The sequence below is a fragment of the Chiloscyllium plagiosum genome, unplaced genomic scaffold (genome assembly GCF_037043375.1).
Source record: "Chiloscyllium plagiosum isolate Xiang-an unplaced genomic scaffold, Cpla_swu_hap1 HiC_scaffold_48, whole genome shotgun sequence".
In the NCBI taxonomy this organism is placed as follows: Eukaryota; Metazoa; Chordata; class Chondrichthyes; order Orectolobiformes; family Hemiscylliidae; genus Chiloscyllium; species Chiloscyllium plagiosum.
Genome location: NW_028270186.1, coordinates 27,744,240 through 27,768,430, shown reverse-complemented (window position 1 = coordinate 27,768,430; position 24,191 = coordinate 27,744,240). Strand labels below are relative to the sequence as shown.

General features: G+C 47.2%; 1 protein-coding gene across 8 annotated transcripts in view; it reads left to right on the top strand.

The window, feature by feature from the left end:
- Positions 1 to 1,011: 1,011 nt before the first annotated feature.
- The window catches only part of LOC148135770 (endogenous retrovirus group 3 member 1 Env polyprotein-like), a 42,729-nt gene continuing 19,549 nt past the window's right edge, over positions 1,012 to 24,191 (top strand). For 4 of the 8 annotated variants that reach the window (XM_087984295.1, XM_087984298.1, XM_087984296.1 and 1 more), the window contains exons 1-4: positions 1,012 to 1,395; positions 9,247 to 9,338; positions 10,243 to 10,329; positions 14,060 to 14,164. The gene's annotated coding sequence lies outside the window, so the exon portion shown is untranslated. Of the gene's footprint in view, positions 1,396 to 6,968; positions 7,252 to 9,246; positions 9,339 to 10,242; positions 10,330 to 14,059; positions 14,165 to 24,191 lie in introns of those variants that run through there. The other 4 variants (XM_087984297.1, XM_087984299.1, XM_087984293.1 and 1 more) reach the window with 2 other exon arrangements.

The following is a 24,191-nucleotide window of genomic DNA, read 5'->3' as shown; positions in this document are numbered from 1 at the left end:
ACAGAGAGAGGGGGACAGAGAGGGGGGACAGAGAGAGTGGGACAGAGAGAGTGGGACAGAGAGAGTGGGACAGAAAGAGGGGGACAGAGTGAGCAGGGACAGAGAGACGGTGACAGAGAGGGGGCAGAGAGAGTGGGACAGAGAGGGGGGACAGAGAGAGATGGGGCAGAGAGAGGGGTACAGAGTTGGGGAGAGAGAGTCCGTCAGAGAGAGGGGGACAGTGAGCCGGGGACAGAGACTGGGGGACAGAGAGAGGGGGATGGACTGAGTGGGGAACGGGGGGGAGGGGTGGACGGAGAGGGAGTGGACAGAGAGAGGAGGGATAGAGAGGGGGTACAGAAAGAGATGGGGCAGAGAGAGAGGGGACAGAGAGAGAGAGTGAACAGAGAGAGTGGGACAGAGAGAGGGGACAGAGAGCGAGGGGGGCAGGGAGAGAGGGGCAGAGAGAGAGAGGGACAGAGAGACGTGGACAGAGAGAGGGGGACAGAGAGAGGGGGACAGAGAGAGAGGGGGACAGAGAGAGAGGCGGACAGAGAGAGGGGGACAGAGAGAGAGGGGGACAGAGAGAGAGGGGGACAGAGAGAGAGGGGGACAGAGAGGGGGGACAGAAATGTAGGGGGTGGTGTAATTTTTAAATCATTAACTGTTGTAGTAAGCACATAGTAAGTACAAAGCCACCATTTTAGTCTTCTCTACCCTGTAGTAAGCACGAGCAGACACTCCCCCAGATTTTCATGAATGGAACAATGGAAACAGCTTTCCTCGTGGCTGAGGGACCGCCCACAACCACGGCTGTACGTCATCATCCATATAAGGGAGAAGCGGGGAACTCGAACACTGATTGGCTGGGTGAATAACCAAATAATCGAATCCATCAGGAGGACAGTGGGGAACTTTAACACTCATTGGCTGAGACAGTAGAAGGCCCAGCCCACTCCTACATGTATATAACGTGCGGGGATTACAATCTGTGTGTGTGCCTCGTGGGAAGCCATTGAGGTAACACCCGGTTCTGCAGAGTTGAATGAATAGTTTTGGACGAACTCCTCCGTGTCTTTGTTCTTGGGAAGGGAAGCAGAGTGCCTGATGGGGGGTCGCAGAGTCCCCTATCTTGCACAATTGGGGGCTCTTCCGGGATGCAATAATTATTGCCGGGGCTCTCTTCGGCTCGTGGATCAAGTCTGACACAAAAAGACGCGTCTGGTATATATTTATACTGCTCACTGGATCGGCTTGGTCCGTCAGCCGTCGGCCAAGAGAGTGACCCGGCTCATTAAAATAATTTTGGATCCCGAGAAAAGGAACACACGGACGAGTGCTGGGACGACCGGTTAGTGACTATACGCGGGGGTACACACATTTAAAAAGGCCAGACAACTTCGTGCACGAATCAAGGTGAGAGAGTTTCTTTTTGTTCTTCCTTGTTGGCCGCGTGGTTTTGACGGTCATCTGTGAGAACGCTTTAAGCGTTTAAGACCAGGACCGAAGATAGACCATGGGAAATTGTGGTTTTGACGGTTATCTGTGAAAATGCTTTAGGCGTTTAAGACCAGGACTGAAGATAGACCATGGGAAATCAGACTTTTAGGTCCACTAAGGACAAGTCAGGGAGGACTGTAAATGGAAAAGAAATACCCCCCGATAGTCCACTAGGTCGGAAATTGAGTTTATGGACGGAAAGCAGTCGGACAAAGGACTTAAAGAAAGAGACTATGATAAAATATTGTTGTTTTATGTGGACCAAAGAACCTATCCGCGCCCCCTCGGTAGTTTGGCCCGAGTATGGGTCTGATGAAGACTGGGTGTGTCAACTCCTAAATATATATGTTAACAGAAAACAACTGTTTGACCCAGAAGAGAGCAAATACGCTGCCGCCTGGTTGGCGAGTGACTGCGGGGACCCCACGAGTCTCTATCCTCTGATTTGCCCAAACAGACCCAAGAAAGCCCCAGAAGTCTTGGGACGTCCTCACCGACGGTTTGCCCCCTTCTGCCCCGCCCCCATATGTACAACCCGCGCACGGCCAGGCGTCCAGCGCGGACCTCCCTCCTGCGTCGGATAATCCCGGTTCCCGGCAGGTCATGCTCAGTGAGGGAGAGCCTGCTGGGGGGGACACAGGAGGGGAAGAAGAGCCCACCCCAGGCATTAGGAGATCAGCCCGAATTGAGATGCGGAGAGATCAAGAAGAGAGATTGGGTGCTGAGAGGGTTAACAATGTTGAACAGATTAACCCTTTACGAGAGGTGCCGTTTGGGAACGAACGGACCGGATTCGTAGTACAACCTTTAAATTCTGGGGATATCCGACAACTCCGTAATGAACTACCCCGTCTACTGGACGACCCCGTCAGTGTGGGAACACAATTCGATCAATTTCTGGGGCCCAGTATATACACATGGGCCGAATTGCAGGCCATGATGAGAATACTATTTAATTACGATGAAATTGTCATGATCTGGAATAGTGCAATGGCCATTTGGGATAGGGAGTATCAGGACGGCCCTCAGCGTGGAGAGCAGAAGTACCCCTTAGAGGACCCCCGGTGGGATCATAATGACGAGGGGGGTCGGGCTAATATGACAGACCTCAGAAACCTTATAATCAGGGGAATCAAAACCTGCGTGCCTAAACAGCGGAATTTAGCGAAAGCATTCGAAGTTGGACAGAAAAAGGATGAATCCCCGAGTGAGGTTTTAGACCGTTTGCGGGAGTCCATGCGAAAGTATTCAGGTTTAGACCCCGATGGGGAAATAGGCAAGGGCATGCTTAAGGTGCACTTTGTGACTAAGTCATGGCCTGACATTCAGAAGAAATTACAGAAAGTGGAGGATTGGGCTGAAAAAGATGTTGCAGAATTATTACGGGAAGCACAGAAGTGGGAGAGGAGGATCTTATGGAATCGAACGGCCTCAGGCGGCCGGATGTTACCATTGCGGGAAACTGGGACACTTCAAGAGGGATTGTCCCGATTTTAAAAGGGAGCGAGAAGGGATGTATGAAATGGAGCGCGAACAAATGGATTAGGGAAGTCAGGGGAGGGTCGGAACACGGGCCTACCAAGAACCCCTGGTAAATTTACGGGTGGGCCCATTTAGACAAGATGTTACTTTCTTAGTTGACACAGGCTCCGGCAGATCCTCAATCCCCCTCCATCCTAGGGGGGTTGGCTTCCAGGCTAAAACATTAAACATTTCAGGAGTAAAGGGTGGGGTTTTCAGTGCAAGAATATTTGAACCACAACCCTTGCGGCTGGAGGAGGAGGAGCTCCAAGTGGAACTCCTTCACCTCCCGCACCTTCCCTATGGGTTGTTGGGACGGGATTTAATAGTCCGTTTCGGACTACGAATAGAAGTGGGAGAAGAGGAAGAATTAGCCATTACCATGTCATACCTTAGTGAGTCCCGATTGACAGAGATAGACCCTAGGGTTTGGGTCGCCAAAGGGAACCGGGGGGGGCTCGCAATTCGACCTGTGGAGGTAAAATTAAAGCCCCAGAGCCCCGACGTCAGAGTGCGCCAATACGCCATCTCTTGGGAAGGGAGGCAGGGCCTGAAGACAGTTATGGAAGACCGAAGAAAAGATGGATTGGTCGAGCCCTGTATGTCACGATACAATTCCCCCATCCTGCCGGTCCGGAAGTCGGACGGGAGCTACCGGATGGTCCAAGACCTAAGGGAAGTAAATAAAATTGTCCAAGTACGGCACCCTGTGGTACCGAACCCATACACTATTCTGGGGCGAATACCCCCGGACCATGGCTGGTTTAGTGTTACAGACTTAAAGGATGCCTTCTGGGCGTGTCCCCTGGACAAGGACAGTAGGGATCTTTTTGCTTTTGAATGGGAGGATCCTGATACTGGCAGAAAACAGCAGTACAGGTGGACCGTGCTCCCCCAAGGATTCACTGAGTCCCCGACTCTGTTCGGGCAGATTCTGGAACAATTATTGGAGGGACTAACCTTGTCCCCGGCCCTTAAGCTTATACAATACGTGGACGATCTCCTTTTATCCGGACCCACTGAGGAGGACGTCCTGCTTGGGACTAATGCCCTGTTAAATTACCTAGCTGAGAAGGGGTTAAGAGTGAGTCAGAAGAAGCTCCAGTATGTCGAGAAGGAGGTTAAGTATCTGGGACACTTGATAAGCCAGGGACAGAAACGAATAAGTCCAGAAAGGGTGCGGGCAATCATCGAACTAGGCCTCCCAATGACCAAGAGGGAATTACGGAAGTTCCTAGGACTTTTAGGCTATTGTCGGTTATGGATAGACGACTACACTCCCCTTACTAAAGACTTGTACCTAAAACTTATTGAGGGGGCGCCCAACAAAATAAAATGGGAGGAGGAGGAGAAGAAGCTAATTGGAATCCTAAAAGAAAAATTGATGTCAGCACCTGTTTTAAGCTTGCAGGATTTTAGTAAGATGTTTCGTCTCTTTGTGAACTCCAGAAAAGGGACTGCTCTTGGAGTATTGACCCAGGATTGTGGGGGAAAAAGGAAGCCCGTGGCTTTCCTGTCCAAAATTCTGGATCCGGTCTCCCGAGGGTGGCCGGAGTGCGTCCAAGCGGTGCCAGCCACGGCAAAGCTGGTAGAGGAAAGCAGGAAGTTAACTTTCGGGGCCCCCTTGACAGTCACTACTCCCCACCAGGTTAGGACTATCTTGAATCAGAAGGCCGGAAGGTGGCTGACTGACTCGAGGATTCTAAAATATGAAGCTATATTGTTAGACCGAGAAGACCTCCGAATAGAGGTCGGGAACTGCCAGAACCCGGCGGACTTCCTTTGGAAAGGGGAAGGGGAGGAGGAACTGGAACATTGCTGTTCAGACATAATAGAGTACCAGAGTAAAGTGAGGGAAGATCTGAGGGATACCCCCTTGCATGCAGGAAGGCAGTGGTATATTGACGGGTCCTCTCGGGTGATAGATGGGAAAAGGCACAACGGTTATGCAGTCATTAGTGAGACTGGCTGGGAATTAGTGGAAAGTGGACGGCTACCGAATGCCTGGCCGCACAAACGTGCGAGTTGTACGCCTTGCACCGGGCTCTGAGGAATTTAAAGGGAGTAGCCGGGACAATCTACACTGACTCTAAGTATGTCTTTGGGGTAGTACACACCTTTGGGAAGATCTGGAAGGAAAGGGGAATGATAAATAGTAGGGGAAAGGAGTTGGTCCACGAGGAACTGGTAGCCATGATCTTGGAGGATTTGTTGCTACCACAAGAGATTGCTGTAGTACATGTGAAAGGGCACCAGAAAGACAATAAAACGGAGACCCTGGGGAATCAATTGGCGGATGAACAGGCAAAATTGGCCGGGATGGGGAAGGAAGTAATAAACTGCCTGGTAAGGATTCCCCAGATAGCCGAAATTACCGAAGTGCCCACGTTTACTGACAAAGAGGAAACTCTCCTCGCGTCTCTAGGGGGTACAAAAGATAGGGAAGGGAAGTGGACCTTACCCGATGGCCGCCAGCTACTAAATCGACCGTTGACGCGGGACATTATTGCCCGTCTACACCAAGGGGGTCACTGGGGCGCCCAGGCACTGTGCGATGCCTTCCTACGCCGATATGCTCACCCTGGTCTGTACACAGTAGCCAAGCAGGTCACGGGAGATTGCATAACGTGCCGAAAAATTAACAAAAGGGGGCTGCAGCAGCATGCAAGACAAGGAGGTAGGAGTCCGGCCTATAGGCCGTTTGAGTATGTCCAGGTAGATTGCACTGAGCTCCCCCCCATAGGTCGCCTGAAGTATCTATTAGTGATAGTAGATCACCTGACAGGATGGGTGGAAGCTTTCCCCACTGCCACGGCAACGGCAACCCAGGTTAGCAAAATTCTACTCGAACAAATCATCCCACGATTTGGGCTACCCCGCGCTATTGACTCTGACCAGGGGAGTCACTTCACCTCGAACGTCCTCCAGAATATGGTGCAAGCGGTGGGGATTGACTGGGATTTGCATACCCCCTGGCATCCCTCTTCCTCAGGCAAGGTCGAAAGAATGAACCAAACCATCAAAAAGCAGCTAACCAAACTCACTAGTGAAATCGGCCTGCCTTGGACCAAATGCCTACCCCTCGCCCTGTTGCAAATTCGCACCCAGCCAAGACGGGATTTGGGCGTCTCCCCTTACGAAATGCCGTTTGGCCTCCCGTTCCATGGGCCGAAGGGAGAACCTCCCTTATTCGAGTCTCGGGACATGTTTGTGCAAAAATATGTGGTGGATCTGGGGTCTGCTCTATCTCGTTTACGCCAACAGGGACTTTTGGCACAGACGCCGCCCTTCGAGTTCGCGGTGCACACCATCATGCCGGGTCAGTGGGTCCTGATTAAAAGCTGGAAGCAACGCACCCTCGAACCAACTTGGGACGGTCCCTTCCTAGTACTTTTGACTACCGAAACGGCTGTCCGCACAGCCGAAAAGGGCTGGACACATTATACTCGGATCAAGGGACCGGTGCCACAACCGACGGAGGACGAACAAACCTCTCTGACAGAGGCATCTAAGGAACAGAGACCCTGAGAACAGACTAATTGGACTTTGGCGAGTTTAAAGGACTGTGTCCTCCGGCCGGACACGAGTGTTGCAACAAAATGCAGTCAATCGTATTGTTAACTTGCTTTGCCATTATCCTTCGGCTGGGTCATAGTGTGCGTGGTACCCAATTCGGCCTCTGGAAAAAAAACAGGCAGAGGACCGTCGGTGGCTCTCCATCTCCGTTCCTGCCAACAAGCCAACACAGACACTTAGTTTAGACCTATGTGGGTTGGTGCCATGTGCGACTAAAAGTGAACTGAATCAGACTAAGCGTAACCTAGAGAGAGAAAGGGGATTCCAGGGTCAGACGTTAGTATTACAGTTGCATGGCAAAGAAGGCATCAATAGGCCTCCGGCCCCCGGGGTCCAGGCTATGGTGTCAATTGTCGTGATCCCATCACCCCTGGGCGGAATTGTGAGCAGAATCAGTGCAATCCACTCTATCTGACCATAAAGACCTTGGGGAACAACGGGACGAGCCTTAATGGAACGATCCTGGGTATTAGGGTTGGGGGCCAGGCAGGACAGAAGGGGTTGCAGCTGTGCTGCACAACCATCACGGTCATTGAAGCTGGGTCTGGGGCCTCATCCAACCCCGATGGGCAGGAAAAGGTTAGGATAATTGAGGTGATGGACTTGGAAAGGACCTTTGAAATAGAAACGGGATACGGGGAGGCGAATGCCTGGATGGAATGGGTCAAATATACGGTAAGGAGCATGAAAAAGAGTGATTGCTACGCGTGCACGGGTGCCCGTCCTAACCCTCAGGTGGTCCCATTCCCGCTGGGATGGGAGAAACATCCACAAGCCTTGGACTGCATGGTAAGGCTGTACCAGGACCGAGAGGCCTGGAACGACCCCACTTGTCGACCCTTAAGTTTGAAGTTTCCTCCCGTCAGGTCTAAAGGGGCGCCCCGCCCTCCGTCATTCACAGGGGTAACGGGTACGCACCAAGCCTGCGTCTCTCGGACGGGACCGCAATGGGACAATGATGTGGGGACATTTGACAAGTGCAGCGGATCAATTCGGCGGGTCAACGAAACTACCGGGGGCAGGAATTACTCCCACATTCATGTACCCAGGGCAGACCTCTGGTGGTACTGTGGTGGGAGGATTCTGCGACCGACCCTGCCCCAAAAATGGGCGGGCACTTGTGCAATCGTTCAATTGGCCATCCCATTCACCGTGGCATTCGAAAAACAAGAGCAACCCCGTTCCAGTAGAAGAACTAAGAGGGCTTTGGAGACCTCTTTGATGATAATATATATTTAGATGTCATAGGGGTCCCCAGGGGTGTTCCTGATGAATACAAGGCTAGGAACCAGATAGCGGCGGGTTTTGAGTCGTCACTGTTCTGGTGGGTTACCATCAATAAGAACGTGGATTGGATTAATTATATTTACTACAATCAGCAGAGGTTCATTAATTATACTCGGGATGCAGTGAAGGGAATAGCAGAACAACTAGGCACCACTAGCAGAATGGCGTGGGAAAATAGGTTGGCCCTGGACATGATGTTAGCAGAGAAGGGGGGTGTTTGTGTCATGATAGGCACTCAGTGCTGCACTTTCATCCCCAACAACACAGCCCCTGATGGGTCCATCACCCGCGCCCTGGATGGGCTCACCACATTGGCGGATGAACTCGCCGAAAACTCGGGCATCGATTCTTGCCTCACGGGTTGGTTGGAAGCTTGGTTCGGTAAATGGAAGGGGGTGGTCGTTTCCTTTCTCGTCTCATGTATAGTGGTGGCAGGGGTACTAACTGCCCTCGGGTGTTGCATCATTCCCTGCGCCAGGGGGTTAACTCAGCGACTGATCGAAACCGCCCTTACTAAGAGGGATGTTCCTTATGGGCAGGTCGAAAGGATGAACCTCGAGATAGAACAGTCTGAATCCCTCTTGGGCGGGGGTAGCATTAGAGACGGGCAGCTTGATAAACAAGCTCGGGAGCTATTGGACGCCCTGGAGAAGAAACTCCCAGTTTAAAAATTACAAACCGTAAGAAAAGACACGGGGGATTTGTAGGGGGTGGTGTAATTTTTAAATCATTAACTGTTGTAGTAAGCACATAGTAAGTACAAAGCCACCATTTTAGTCTTCTCTACCTTGTAGTAAGCACGAGCAGACACTCCCCCAGATTTTCATGAATGGAACAATGGAAACAGCTTTCCTCGTGGCTGAGGGAACGCCCACAACCACGGCTGTACGTCATCATCCATATAAGGGAGAAGCGGGGAACTCGAACACTGATTGGTTGGGTGAATAACCAAATAATCTCATACATCAGGAGGACAGTGGGGAACTTTAACACTCATTGGCTGAGACAGTAGAAGGCCCAGCCCACTCCTACATGTATATAACGTGCGGGGATTACAATCTCTGTGTGTGCCTCGTGGGAAGCCATTGAGGTAACACCCGGTTCTGCAGAGTTGAATAAATAGTTTTGGACGAACTCCTCCGTGTCTTTGTTCTTGGGAAGGGAAGCAGAGTGCCTGATGGGGGTTCGCAGAGTCCCCTATCTTGCACACTCTCAAGTATATACTCCAAACTCTCATACTGAAAACCCTCTAAACAAAACATTCCATTCCCCTTCCTGATGACCTGTTGTAACTATGTACAGTAATCCTGCGCCAGGAGGAGGGGATGGTGTGAGTTTCTCACTTGAACTGAGAGTGACAGATTTTATAAACTTATATTACAGGATATTACAGGGGGACATTCACATGGTAATCTCAGTAAATGTTCTGCCTAACTCTGAATTACTCAGTACATCAGGACCTGGATATTCGCATTGTGAATATTGCGTTCCAGATCAATCCCATTTGCTGCTTAAAAATTCTCCTTTGAATCATCACATTCTCTCAAAAGGTCTCCCCAAAGCATCATGTGTTATGTAATCCTTTATAATGATGTGATGAGTGTAAGGTTTATTATTCGAATGTGTATTTTTTGTATAAGGATGTCTCAGAGAGGGAGCAGAATATTCTTAAAGGGGAGAATAACCATTTTGAGGGGAGGCTGTTGTTTATTGGTATCAATGACATAGGAATAGAAGAGTTCACATTATTGGATCATTCAAATCTCTTGTGGGGTAGAATTGACCTCCCTCAGAAGGATGGATTGTACCTGCACTGAAAGGGAAGAGTTGCTAGTGCTATTCAGGAGGCATTAAACCAGTGAAGGAATGGAGGTAAACTCAAAGAGAGAGTGAGGAAAGAGCCAAGTCTGAGGCTGGTACAGTTCAGACGTCAAACAGTCAAGGCAGGCAAGGGCAAGGCACAGAATGAGGTCGGACTGAGCAGTTACACTGCATTTATTTCAATGCAGGAGGCCCGATAGGTCGGGCAGAGGAGCTCAGGGTATGGTTTTGAACATGGCATTGGGATATTACAGCAATTACAGAGGTATGACTTAGGAATGGTTAGGACCAGCAGCTTAATGTTCCAATGTATAGATGCTATAGCAAGGATAGAAAGGGGTCAACAGACTAGGGGGGTGAGGTGGTTTTGATAAGGGATAACATTATGGCTGGGCTTCAGGAGGATAATCCTGGAAGTACATCCAGGCAAGTTGTACAGGTGGAACTGAGGAATAAATAGTCAGCCGGGAATTGAGAAGCAAATTTACTAACAGATCACTTATCTGTAAGAATAGTATGATTGTATACAAGACTTGACCTTTTTTAATTCATTCACAGGATGAGGGTGTCACTGGCTGGGCCTCAAGGGCAGTTAAGATTCAACCACGTTGCTGTGGGTCTGGAGTCACATGTAGACCAGACCAGGTAAGGATGGCAGATTCCTTCCCTGAAGGATATTATTGAATCTCATGTTTTTTTTTTTGCAACAATCAACAATGGATTTATGGTCTTTAATAGATTCTTACTTCCAAATTTTTATTGAATTCACATTCCACTGTCTGCTGTGACGGGATCCAAACTCTAGGCCCCAGAACGTTATCTGGGTGTCTGGATTATCCATCTAGCGATAGTATCACTAGACCATTGGGCAGGGTGAGTGACTGAGGTGTCAGTGGGGCAGCACATCAGCACCAAATATCCCATGGTCTCTGTGGAACATAGAAAGGGCTGGGGAGGGAAATATATCCCTGTTGGTGGGGTCTGACTGTAGGTAGCGGAAATTGCAGAGGTTAATGCGCTGTATCTGGAGATTCGTGGGGTGGCAGGTGAGGACCGGTGGATTATATTCTTATTGTGGTTGGAGGGGTGGGGGGAAGGTGGAGGTACGGGAAGTGGAGGATATGCATTGGAGGGAATTTTTGATCACGTGGGAGGGAAATGCAGTCCTTGAAATAGGAATCCTTTCTGGGATGTCCTGGAGTGGAATTGCTTCTCCTGGAAGCAGATATGGCAGAGGCGGAGGAATTGGGAGTACAGGTTCATGTTTTTACAGGAATATACTCAAGGGAAATCAGATGAGCAAAAAGGGAACATGAAATATCTCTAGGAAATGGTTTAAGTAGAATCCAAAGCGATTCTATAAATATATCAAGGATAAAAGAAAAAACAGACAAAGAATACAACTTCTCAAAGATCAAGAAGGCCATCTGTGGAACAACAGGAGATGGGAGAGATACTATGCTACTCTTTTCTGGAGAGTTTTTAGAACTTGATAGTTAACAACAGTGATAACTTGAAAAGTGTCCATGTTACAGAGGAGGTGGTACTGGATGTTAGAAATGGCATCAAGGTGGATAAATCCCTGGGTCCTGATCAGGTGTATCCCAGAAATTTGTGGAAAGCTAGGAAAGCAGTGCCCCTCCCTGAAGTATTTATATCATCGTTTGTGACAGGTGAGGTGCTGGAAGACAGGTGTTGTTATTTTAAAAAGGTGGTAAGGAAAGGCCAGGGAACAAGAGAACAGGCAGCCTGAAGTCAGTGGTAGGCAAGATGTTGGAAGGGATTCTGAGGGATAGGATTTACATGTATTTGGTAAGACCAGGAAAGATTAAGGATAGTCAACATGACTTTGTGTGAGTAATTCTCTCTTTCTAACTTGATTGAGTTTTTTTGAAGATGTGACAAAGATGATTGATGAAGGCAGACTGTGGACGTTGTCTATATGGACACTGAACGATGTTCCACAAAGCAGACTGGTTAGCAAGGTTAGATAACATGGAATGTTGGGAGAACTAGCCATTTGGATACAAAATTGGCTTGAAGGTAGGAGGCAGAGGGTGGTGATGGAGGGTTGCTTTGCGGACTGGAGGCGTGTGAGCAGCAGTGTGCTGCAGGAATGGATATTCAGTCCTCAAATAAATGACTTGGATGTAAATATGAGATATAGTCAGTGGGTTTACAGAAGACACCAAAATTGGAGGTGTAGTGGACAGCGAAGAAGGTTAGTTCAGAATACAACAGGATCTTGATCAGATGGGCCATTGGAGCAAAGAATGGCAGACGGTGTTCAATTTAGACAAATGCGAGGTGCTGCATTTTGGAAAGGCAAATCAGGGCAGGATTTATACACTTAATGGTAAAGTCCTTCGGAGTGTTGCTGAACAAAGAGACCATGGAGTTCAGATTCATTGTTCGTTGCAAGTAGAGTCGCAGATAGGCGGACTAGTGAAGGTGGTGTTTGGTATGCTTATATTTATTGGTCGATGCATTGAATACAGAAGCTGGGACATCATATTGTGGCTGGACAGGAAATTGATTAAGCCATTTCAGGAATTCTGTTTTAAGTTCAAAATCCCCTGTTCTGGGAAGGATGTTCTGAATCTTGAAAGAGTTCAGACAAGATTGACAAAGACTTTGCCAGGGTTGGAGGATTTGGGCGACGGAGAGGCTGGTGGTAATTTCCCTGGAGAGTCAAAGATTGAGAGGTGACTTCATGTAGATTTGTAAAATCATGAGGGGCATGGATAAGGTGAACAGCCAGGGTCTTTACCCCCCAGGTTAGGTGGTTCCAAAACAAGATCACATGGGCTTAAGTCAAGAGAGCAAAGATTTAAAAGGGATCTGAGAAGCAAAGTTTTCAAGCTGTGTGTGGTGTGTGTATTGGATGAGCCGCCAGATGAAGTAGTGGAGGCTGATACAATTACAACATTTGAAAGGCATCTGATTGGGTACATGAATAGGAAGGGTTTCGAGGGATACGGATCAATAGCTGGGAATAGGATTCCATTAGATTAGGATTCCTAGTTGGCATGGACAAATTGGACCAAAGGTCTGATTCTGTGCTGTACATCTCTATGACACGAATAAATGAAAATAAGATGTGTTCCTCTTTTGTGGAGAGCTAGCAGAAGCACAGATAATTATCCTTGGAGCTGAGACGGTTAAGCAGTGAGTTTGACCAGTTGCAAATTTGTGTCTTGGATATTTAATTTGCAGAGAGAAGGGAATTGTGAACAATGCCACAATTTTAGTAACTATTTTCAGGTAATTGGCAAATAATATGTGAACATGTGAACATTATTTTATTCAGTAAAGTCTGAGCATCTGGAACTGTCTGATTGGCAGCTGGACACAGACTCAGCAGTTATTCATAAACAGATTTGGAATTTTACTTTTTAGGGGAAGATTTGGGGGGCTATGGGCAAATGGGAAGGGAATTGGGACAGATGTGCAGCATCTCCAGAGGGAGAGAGTACAGTCCCAATGGGCTGAATAGCCCCCAGCCCCTGTGCTCTGAGATACTGCCCCATTCACTGTGAATGATGAAGCTCATTCCAGGGCAGAGAGAGGGAGGATCCCACCACTCACCTCACAATGGGTCTCGTGTGATTGATGTCAGCGCAGGCCAATAGGGGGCAGAGGGCAGTACTAGAGGACCAGGTCGTACCAGTTTGTCTTCCAACCAATCGGAGTGAATGAGGGCATCCTCAAGGCTGGAACTAAAGAAAGGCACATATCGCAGAGATTTGAGAAACTGGAGGACATGAGATAGGGAGCGTTCTGTGGCTGGTGAGGAATTATATAAATAAGGAAGAGTTGTGAGGCTGGATGAGGTGACAGTGATCAGGAGAGTTGAGGATGGAGGAATTTAGAGTTAGTGAGGATTAGAGTCATAATGTTATACAGCAAGGAAACAGGCCCTGTGGTGCAACCAGTCCATGCCAACCATAATTCCAAACTGAACTAAGTGTACGTGCCTCCGCTTGGTCCACATCCATCCAAATATTTCCTATTTATGTACTTATCTGAATGTATTTTAAATATTGTAATTGTATTCATTCCTCTGGAAATTCATGCCACACGTATGTTTTTTTTTAAAACCCTTATGTCTTTTCTCAAACCTTTCTCATTTCTTCTCAAAATGAATGCACCCAAGTTTTGAATCCCCCTCTCCCCCGGCTATTCACCTTATCTGCACTCTTTTTCTGATTTTATAAACCTCTAATAAGGTCACCCCTCAACCTCATGCACTGCAGTGGAAAACATTCCCAGCCTATCCAGCCTCTCCTTAGAACACAATCCCTCCATTCATGGCAACATGCTGGTAAATCTCTTCTGAACCTGCTCCAATTTAATAATATCCTTCCTATAACAGCACAACCAGAACTGGACAGAGTATTCCAGAAAAGGCCTCTCCAACATCCTGTACATCCTCAACATAACGTCCCAACTCCTGTATTCAAAGGTCTGAACAATGACGGTAAGTGTGCTAAGCACCTTCTTAACCACCCTGTCTACATGTGACACAAACGTCAAAGACGTGAAGCCCTCTGTCTCTTTGTTCCCATATCACTACTCAAGGTCCTACTTTTATTGAGTGTCAGTCCTACCCTGGTTTGTTTTATCAAGATGTAATATTTTGCATTTATTCCAATCCAAAACATTTTCAAGTATAAAGGCAGTAAGAGTATAATTAAGAGGGAAATCAGGAGGCAAAAAGGGGACGTGAGATAGCTTTGGCGAATAGGGTTAAGGATAATCCAAAGGGCTTTTGTAAATACATTAAGAACAAAAGGCTAACTAGGAGAAAATAGAGATCAGCAAGGCAGTCTTTGTGTGGGGCTTCAGGCGATGGGCGAGATAGGGAAACAAGTACTTTGCATCAGTGTTTACTGTGAAGAAGTACATGGGAGATATAGAATGTGGTGAAATAAATGGTGATATCTTGAAAAATGTCCATATTACAGAGGAGGAGGAGGTGCTGGAAGGAGCTGGTGCAGGGGAAAATGATTCACATTTTTGCATCATTGTGATCTCCTCTGGAGTAGAGTTGACCTGCATAAGAAGGATGGATTGTACCTGATTTGGAAGGTGTCTAATATCTGGGCAGGGAGATTTGTTAATGCTACTCAGGAGGCATTAAACCAGTGAGGGAGTGGGTGTGATTGCAAATAGATAGTGAGAAAAGAGGTATGTCTGAGGCTGGTACAGTTCTGAGGTCAAATAGTCAAGGCAGGCAAGGGCAAAGCAGAGAATGAGGTCAGACTGAGCAGTTACACTGCATTTATTTCAATGCAAGAGGCCTGACAGGGAAGGCAGATGGGCTTAGGGTATGGTTTTGAACATGGCACTGGGATATCATGGGTATTACAGAAACGTGGCTCAGGGATGGATAGGACTGGCAGCTTAATGTTTCAGAGTATAGATGCTATAGGAAGAATAGAAACGGGGCCAAGAGAGGAGGGGGAGTAGTGTTTTTGATTAGGGATAGCATTATGTTTGTGCTTAGGGAGGATATTCATGGGAGTCCACCCAGTGAAGTTATTTGGGTGGAACTGGGAAATAAGAAAGAGATGATCACCTTATTGGGGTTGTCTGCGTGGATTTCATCCGGGTTCTCTGGTTTCCTCCCACAGTCCAAAGATGTGCAGGGTTGATTGGATTATCCAGGCTGAATTGCCCGGAGTGCTCAGGGATGTGTAGGTTGGGTGGCCCTGGAAAATGCAACGTTACAGGGGGAGGTTAGGAGACTCTGAGCGTCAGTATCGATGTGATGGGCCGAATGGTCTCATTCCACACTGTTGGGATTCTGGGATTCTCTGATAATTCTATTAGTTTTAAAATAGTTACAGAAAATAATAGACCAGATTGTCCAATTTAGAAACTTAACTTTTCAAGGGTCAATTTTGATGGCACAAGGCAAAAACCTTCATCTGACCCCTCAAACCTGCTCTGCCATTCAATAAGATCAGGGCTGATCTTTTCATGGCCTCAGCTCCACATTCCTGCTCTCACCATAACCCTTAATTCCTTTCTTGTTCACAAATATACCTTTTGCCTTAAAGGCAAATAAAATTGATAGCTCAACTGCTTCACTCAGCAGGGAATTCCACAGATTCACAACCCTTTAACTGAAGAAGTTACTCCTGAACTCAGTCCTAAATCTGCTCCACCTTATTTTGACGCTGTGTTCTCTAGTTTCACCCATCCCTGGTGAAAATAAACTCCCTGCTTCTATCTTACTTACTCCCTTCATAATTTTGTTTTTTTTCCCCATCCAACCTCCCATTCTTCTAAATTACAATGAGTATAGAATCAGTTTTCTCAATCTCTCCACATACACCAACCCTCTCAACTCCAGGCCCAAACTAGTGACCCTCCTCTGCACCCCATCCAGTGCTAGTACATCCTTGCTGAAGTAAGGAGACCAAACCTGTACACAGTAATCCAGGTGTGGCCTGTACAGCTGCAGCATAACCATCCCTCTAGCAAGGAAGCTCAATATTCCGTTCACTGCCTTAATTACCTGCTGCACCTGCAAACCAACTTCCTGTGATTCATGCACAAGGACACCCAGCTCCCTCTGCACAGCAGCATGCTGCAAGTTTTCACCATTTCATCATCCAGTTTGCTGTTAGTTCGACCAAAATGGATGACCCCACATTTCCCAACATTGTCCTCCATCTGCCAGATCCTTACCCACTCGCGTAACCTATCTGTATCCCTGTGCAGACGTACGGTGGCCTCTGCACACATTGCTCTACCTCATCTTTGTATCAAATGTGAACTCTGACACCGTACACTTGGTCCTCAACTCCAAAACATTTGTGTAAATTGTAAACAGTTGTAGTGCCAACACAAATCCAAACACCCATTTATCCCCATTCTTTACTTTTTGTTGGTTAACCCATCCTGTATCCATGCTAATACATTACCCATAACGCCGTGCAGCCTTTATCTTATACAGCCTTTCATGTGGCAACTTGTCGATTACTTTCTGGAAATTCAGATACACCACATCCACTGGGTCCCCCTTGTCCAACGCATTTGTGATGTCCTCAAATAGTTCAAGTAAATGCGTTAAACATGAGCTGCCTTTCATGAATCCATGCTGTGTCTGCTCAATGGGATAGTTTCTGCCCAGATAACTCGCTACTACTTCCTTGAGAGGTTCAAGCATTTTCCCCACTACAGAAGTTAAACTCATGGGTGTTTTTTTTTTAAATAGTGGCATCACATTTGCAGCTTTCCAATCTGTCAGATACGTCCCAGAGTCCAGCAAATTTTCGCGAATTATCATGAACATATTTGCTATTTTCCCGGCCATCTCTTTTTGCCCCTGGGATGCATTCCATCACGGCCAGGCGCCCCTTTTACCTTTAGGCTGTTACCTTTCCCAACACTTTCTCTTTACTGAGAATGATTGATTCTCTGTCCACATCTGCCATTGCCTCCATAGACCTGTAAAAATGAGACAATGAGAGTACACAGACAGTATATTCCTGTTAAGGCCAAGGCTGGGAGGCGTAGAGAATGCTGCCTGTCGAGAGAAATTGAGGCTCTGGTCAAGAAAATGAAGGAGGGATATGGCAGGTACAGACAGCTGGGTTTGAGTGGATCCCTGGAGGAGTATAGAGACAGTAGGAGAATACTTGAGGGAAACCAGGAGGGCAAAAAGGGGACAAGCGATGGCTTTGGGAAATAGATTTAAGGAGAATCCAAATAGATTCTAGAAATACACTAAGGACAAAGAGTGACCAGGCAGAGAATAGGGACCCTCAAAGACCAACAAGACTGACTATGGAACCCCAGGAGTTTGGAAAGATTCTATATGAATATTACACATTGGTTTTTACTGAAAAACGATGTGGAAGCTAGAGAATTTGCACAAATAAATAGTGATAACTTGGCAAGTGTCCATGTTACAGAGGAGGATACCCTGAATGTCTTAAAATGGATAAAGGTGGATAAATCCCTGGGACCTGATCAGATGTATCCCAGAAATTTGTGGGAAGCTAGGGAAGTGATTGTTGGGCCCCTCCCTGAGATATTTGTGTCATCAATAACCACAGGTGAGGTGCTGGAAGATGTGTGCCATTATTTGAGAAAGGTGGTAAGGAAAAGCCAGGGAACTATAGACCGGTGAGCCTGTAGTCAGTGGCAGGCAAGTTGTTGGAAGGGATTCTAAGGGACAGGATTTGCATGTAATTGGAAAGGCAAATAATTGGGGAGAATCAGCATGGCTTTGTGCATGGACATCGTTAACTCGGACTTCAGGAAGACACAATGTTCTACATAACAACAGACTGGTTAGCAAGTTCAACATCATAGAATACGAGGAGAACTAGCTATTTGGATAAAATTCATCACAGAGACATACAGCACAGAAACAGACCATTCGGTCCAACCCATCCATGCCAACCAGATATTCCAGCCCAATCTAGTCCCACCTGCCAGCACCTGGCCCATATCCCCCCAAATCTTTCCTATTCATATACCTATGAATGTTTCAATTGTACTCGCCTCCACCACTTCCTCTGGCCACTCATTCCACACACGTACCACCCTCTGTGTGTAAACGTTGCCCCTCAGGTCTCTTTTATATCTTTCCCCTCCACCCTAAACCTATGCCCTCTAGTTCTGGAAGCCCCAACTCCAGGGAGGAGACTTTGTCTATTTATCTTATTTATGCTGTCCATGCCGTTCATGATTTTATGTTTCTCTGTGAGGTCACTCCTCAGTCTCCGACACGCCAGGGAAAACAGCCCCAGCCTATTCAACCTCCCCCTGTTGTGATTTCGACCAGGAGCAGATTTGTCTCCAGGATATTTAGTTGACAGAGAGGGAAAGTAGAAAGTTTGTCACAATTTTTAGTAACTGCATTCATGTAACTGGCAAATAATGCAAGGTAAAAATGAGAAGATTATTTTACTGAGTCAGTTCTGAGCATCTGGAACAGTTTGAACAAGAGCTGAATGCAGATTCAACAGTTAGTGTCAAAACAAATGTGGAATTCAACTTTTTAAGGAAAGATTTGGAAGGCTATGGACAGTTGGGAGGGGAGTTGGGACAGATTTGCAGCATCTGCAGAGGGAGAGAGTACAGCCCCAATGGGCTGACTAGCCCCCAGCCCCTATGCTCTGTGATAATGCCCCATTCGCTGTGAATGATGAAGCTCCTCCCTCCGCAGAGCCATCGAGCCATAGAGATGTACTGCACAGAAACAGACCCTTCGGTCAAACTCGTCCATGCTGACCAGATGTCTTAACCTAATCAAGTCCTATTTGCCAGCACTTGGCATATATCCCTCTATATCCTTTCTATTCATATACCCATTCAGATGGGGTAATTGTACCAGGCTCCACCACGTGTCCTGACCGAAAATTCAATGCATGTCGCAACCTCTGATTGACAGAAGGCCCTTAGGTCCCTTTTAAATATTTTCCCTGTCAACTTAAACCTCTCGTTCTGGACCTGTCTATTTATCCCATTCATGCCCCTCATGATTTTATAAAACTCAATGAGGTCACCCTTCAGCCTCCAACACTTATGGGAGGATCCCACCAACATGACACAATGGGGCCCAGGTGATTGACAGCAGCTGCAGACCAATAGGAGAGTTGGCGTGATCCTCCAGCCAATAGAAGTGAATGAGGGGTGTGGCCAGCAGGCCAGCACGTGACCATGAGCTGTGCAGGCGCAGTGTCACTGTGAGGGGGGACTCAGTGAGTGTGAAGGGAGTGGCATAGACTGGGAGAAAAATGGAGTTTGTGGGTACTGGGGCGGTTTATAAACACACGGTGTAGGCTGCTTGACATGAATTACAAGCTCCCGCTAAATAAAAACCAGAAAAAATTGTGGATGATGGAAATGATAAACAACAACCAGAAAGTGCTGGAAAAGCTCAGCAGGTCTGGCAGCATCTGTGAAGACAAGTCAGAGTTAACATTTCTGAACCTATGAACCTTCCTCAGAACTGATGTGACTGAGGGAAAAATGTTGGTTTACATGCAGAAGGTATAGGTAAAAGAGTAAATGATTGGGAATAGAGTGCAAAGAGAGAGATAGGAGAAATTGGACAAAGGAGTGTATATCGATCTGGCTGGGGGAGAGTGAATAGCTGTTCATGGGGACTGTTAGTGGCTAATCACAGATAGTGTGTAATAGCAGGCTATGTAATAACAAGGCCTGGTGTGTGGGGTGTAGGGGGCTAGGATGCTAGGACGTGGGAGAGTTCAGGATCTAAAATTATTGAATTTGATATTGAGGCCAAAGGGCTGAAGGGTCCCCGAGTGGGTGATGAGGTTTTGTTCTTCCAGCTTCGTTAACATGTGGCACTGGAAACGCACAGCAGGTCAGGCAGCATCCAAGTAGCTGGAGAATTGCCGTTTTAGGTATATGCCCTTCATCAGGAATGTGCGGTGTGGGAAAGAGTGCTGAGAGATAAATAGGAGGGGGTGTGTAGGGCTGGGGGGGAAGGGATCTAGGAAGGCAATAGGTAGATGCAGGTGGGAGGTAATGGTGAGACGGTGGAGTGGATAATGGGGAAGGAAGATGGACAGGTGGGTCAGTTTAAGAGGCCAGTGCCGAGTTGGAGGGTTGGAGCTAGGATAAGGTGGGGTGAGGGGAGATGAGGAAACATTGATGCTGTGTGGTTGAAGGGTCCCAAGGCGGACGATGAGGTGTTATTCCTCCAAGCTTCGGGTGGCTTGATTTGGCGATGGAGGCAGCCCAGAACCTGCATGTCCTTGGCGGAGTGGGAGGGGCCGTTGAATGTGTCGGCCACAGGGCAGTGGGGTTGGTTGGTACATGTGTTCCAGAAATGTTCCCTGAAATATTCCACAAGTTGGCATCCTGTCTCCCCACTGTAGAGGAGACCACATCGAGAGCAAAGGACTCAATAGGTGAGGTGTTTGAATGTAAGAACTATCTCTGCTGAATGTGGAAGGATCCTTTGGTGTCTTGGATGGAGGTGAGGGGAAGGTGTGGGCACAGGTTTTCCACTTCTTGCAATGGCGAGCGAAGGTGCTGGGAGTAGAGGATGGGTTGGTGGGGAGCGTGGATCTAACAAGGAAGTCAGAGAGAATGGTCTCTGAGGAATGCTGAAAGGACTAGGGAGGGAAATATATCTCTGATGGGGTCTGATTGTAGGTGGTGGAAATGGTGGAGGATGATGTGTTGTACCTGGGTGGAATGTGAGGACTTGGGGGATTCTATCCTTGTTGCAGTTGAAGGAGTTGGGTTCAAGGGTGGAGGTGTGGGAAGTAGAGGAGATACGGTGGAGGGTATTGTTGACCACATGGGAGGGGAAATTGCTGTAATTGAAATACGGAGCAATTTGGTATGTTCTGGAGTGTTCTGCCAGTTTGTATCAAGCTTCACTGGAACATTTCAGTAAGCATGAGACAGGGATGTTGGCTAGGGAACAGGCTCGTGTGTTGAAGTGGCAGGCAACTGGAAGCTCAGGGTCTTTTTTGCGGCAGAACGTACATCAGCCACCATTTCCATCACATCCACTGAGATGCTGCCAGACACCGGTTCCTGTTCCCTCCATTAACAGCTATGCACTCTCCCAGCCAGATCGCTATCCAGTCCTTTTTCTTTCCAAATGTTCCTTTGGGCTCTGTCCCCACCTATTATTCACTCTTTAACCCCTGTCTCCTTTGCCATTGCACTGGGAGCTAAATTGCCCATAGTTTTCAGAGATGTGTAGGTTAGGTGCAAGATAAATATTTGTCTTTACTATTCATCCTGCACTGACTGTGAGTGTTGTTGTGTGAATTCATTTTATGGGATATTAATTGAGACTTGGATCTCAAAAACAGGTTTTTACAGTCCGCAGAGACATCAGGACCTGAATATAATTGGCATTTAACTGTGGAAACAGAAAGGTTTTTCTGTTCTGTCTGAGAGAAAATATCATTTAGTGGGCGGCACGGTGGCACAGTGGTTAGCACTGCTGCCTCACAGTGCCTGAGACCTGGGTTCAATTCCTGCCTCAGGCGACTGACTGTGTGGAGTTTGCACGTTCTCCCCGTGTCTGCGTGGGTTTCCTCCGGGTGCTCCGGTTTCCTCCCACAGTCCAAAGATGTGCAGTGTCAGGTGAATTGGCCATACTAAATTGCCCGTAGTGTTAGGTAAGGGGTAAATGTAGGGGTATGGGTGGGTTTCGCTTCGGCGGGTCGGTGTGGACTTGTTGGGCCGAAGGGCCTGTTTCCACACTGTAAAGTAATCTAAATCTAATCGTCAATACTTTTGTAAAGCAAAAATCAGAGAGATGGACAAATTTGTGGCTGGATCACCCTTTGGGTGTGTGCTCTGTTCTGGGCCCTGCAGCTGAGGAAGGAGATATTGGCCTGAGAGGGAGCACAGATTTATCCAAATTGCACCTCATCTCTTTGCAGGAACTGTCAGATTTAGTCCCCAATCACCCACTTCGTAATGTTAACCTGTAAACTCCTTATTTTCGATTCTCTGCAAGCTACCCATTAAAATTCCTTATGGACTAAAATTCCAGCATCTTTTCAGGTGGAATGTTCCAGATTCTGACAACTGAAAATGACAGAGCTGTACTGAGAATGCTGCTTGGCTCAGTGAGTGTGTTTTGGAGTTGGGTGAAAACAATGAGGTGAGACAGGGAGAAGGTGATGCTGAAACTCAGGTTTAGTTCAGGCCATTCAGAAATTCACATGGCCCCAATGGGAATAGCCAATTTCTATGAGATACCTGCTGAATATTTTGTAACAGATTTTAAAGTATAACATGTCAGCTTAAGTAAAGGTCGGGGATTTAGATTATAATGGACATGCTTGAAGTGAAGAAAGGTTGCTAGCTCATTTAAGTTCTCTCGCGATAGGAGAACTAGCTGAATCTAGAGAGACATTGTTACAGGAGACCTCAGATCCGCAGTGTTCTCCTCTTGCACAATGTGGGAAATATGGGATGCTTCCAGTGTCCCTGGCGACAATATGTGCAGGAAGTGTGCCCATCTGCAGTTACTGGGAAACTGCTTTTCAGATCTGAAGCTGTGAGTGGACTCACTGTAGCTCATCAGCAATACTGAGGATGTTATGGACAGCACGTTCAGTGAGTTAGGAAAGGGAATGGATGACTATCAGATCAAGTAAAAGGCTCAGGAAGGAAATGCAGGAGTTTCCAGTGATCATCCCGTTATCAAACAGATACTGTATCCAGCTTCGGATTCTGCAAAGAACAGGAGGAAAGAGAGTGACGGGGATTCAATAGTCAGGGGTACAGACAGGCACTTCTGTGGCCACAGACATGAATCGAGGATAGTATGTTACCTCCCTGGTGCCAGGATCCGCGATAGCATGGATAGGTTATTGGACATTGTGGAGCTGGAGGGTAAACAGCCAGTGGTGGTGGAATCCTCTCACTATGCAGACTGTGTATCATTTACATTCTCCACTGCTTCTCACTCATGTCTGCTTCAAAAAGAGGGAATCACTGAGAAACACGGAATAAAATGGGGTCAGAGTCTCTGGTATTAAACTGTTGAACACAATGCCCCCATCTTCTCCATATTGGTCATCAAGCACACAGGCCCGCTGCGATCATCTCATACCTTTTTGATATTAGAATAGATGATAGATGATTGGTTAATGTTTTGGGAAGTCAAATGAGCAGAGAGGTTTAGTAGGAAATTCTGGAGCTCAGGGTGCAGGAATCTGAGTTAAAAATGGGCTATCCTCAAGGCTGGAATTACAGAAAGGCACTTAGCAGAGAGATTTGTGGGGATCGAGATTACAGAGATAGGGAGGATTGTGTGATTGGAGGATGTTACAGAGATGCTTATGATAGCAGAGATAAGGAAGAGTTGTGAAGCTTCATGAGGTGACAGTGATAGGGAGAGTTGTGAACACGAAGACACCGAGAGTTAAGAGTTTCAAAGTTTTGTATCATGGAAATGGATCCTGTGGTCTAACCAATCCATGTCGACTATAATTCCACCTAAACTAATCACACCTGCCTCTGCTTGGCCTATATCCCTCCAAATATCTCCTATTTATGTACTTATCCAAATATCTTTTAAGTATTGTAATTGTATTCACAGCTACCACTTCCTCTGGAAGTTCAACCCATAAGTGCAAAAATAGAAAAACTCATGTCTTTTTAAAATCTTTGTCATCTCTTCTCAAAATGTATGCACCGGTGTCTTGAATCCCCCTCCCATGCAGCCATTCATCTTATCTACATAGAACATAGAACATAGAAGAATACAGCGCAGTACAGGCCCTTCGGCCCTCGATGTTGCGCCGATCCAAGCCCACCTAACCTGCACTAGCCCACTATCCTCCATATGCCTATCCAATGCCCGCTTAAATGCCCATAATGAAGGAGACTCCACCACTGCTACTGGCCGGGCATTCCATGAACTCACGACTCGCTGAGTAATGAACCTACCCATAACATCTGTCCTATACCTACCCCCCCCCCCCCCTTAATTTAAAGCTATGCCCCCTTGTAATAGCTGACTCCATACGAGG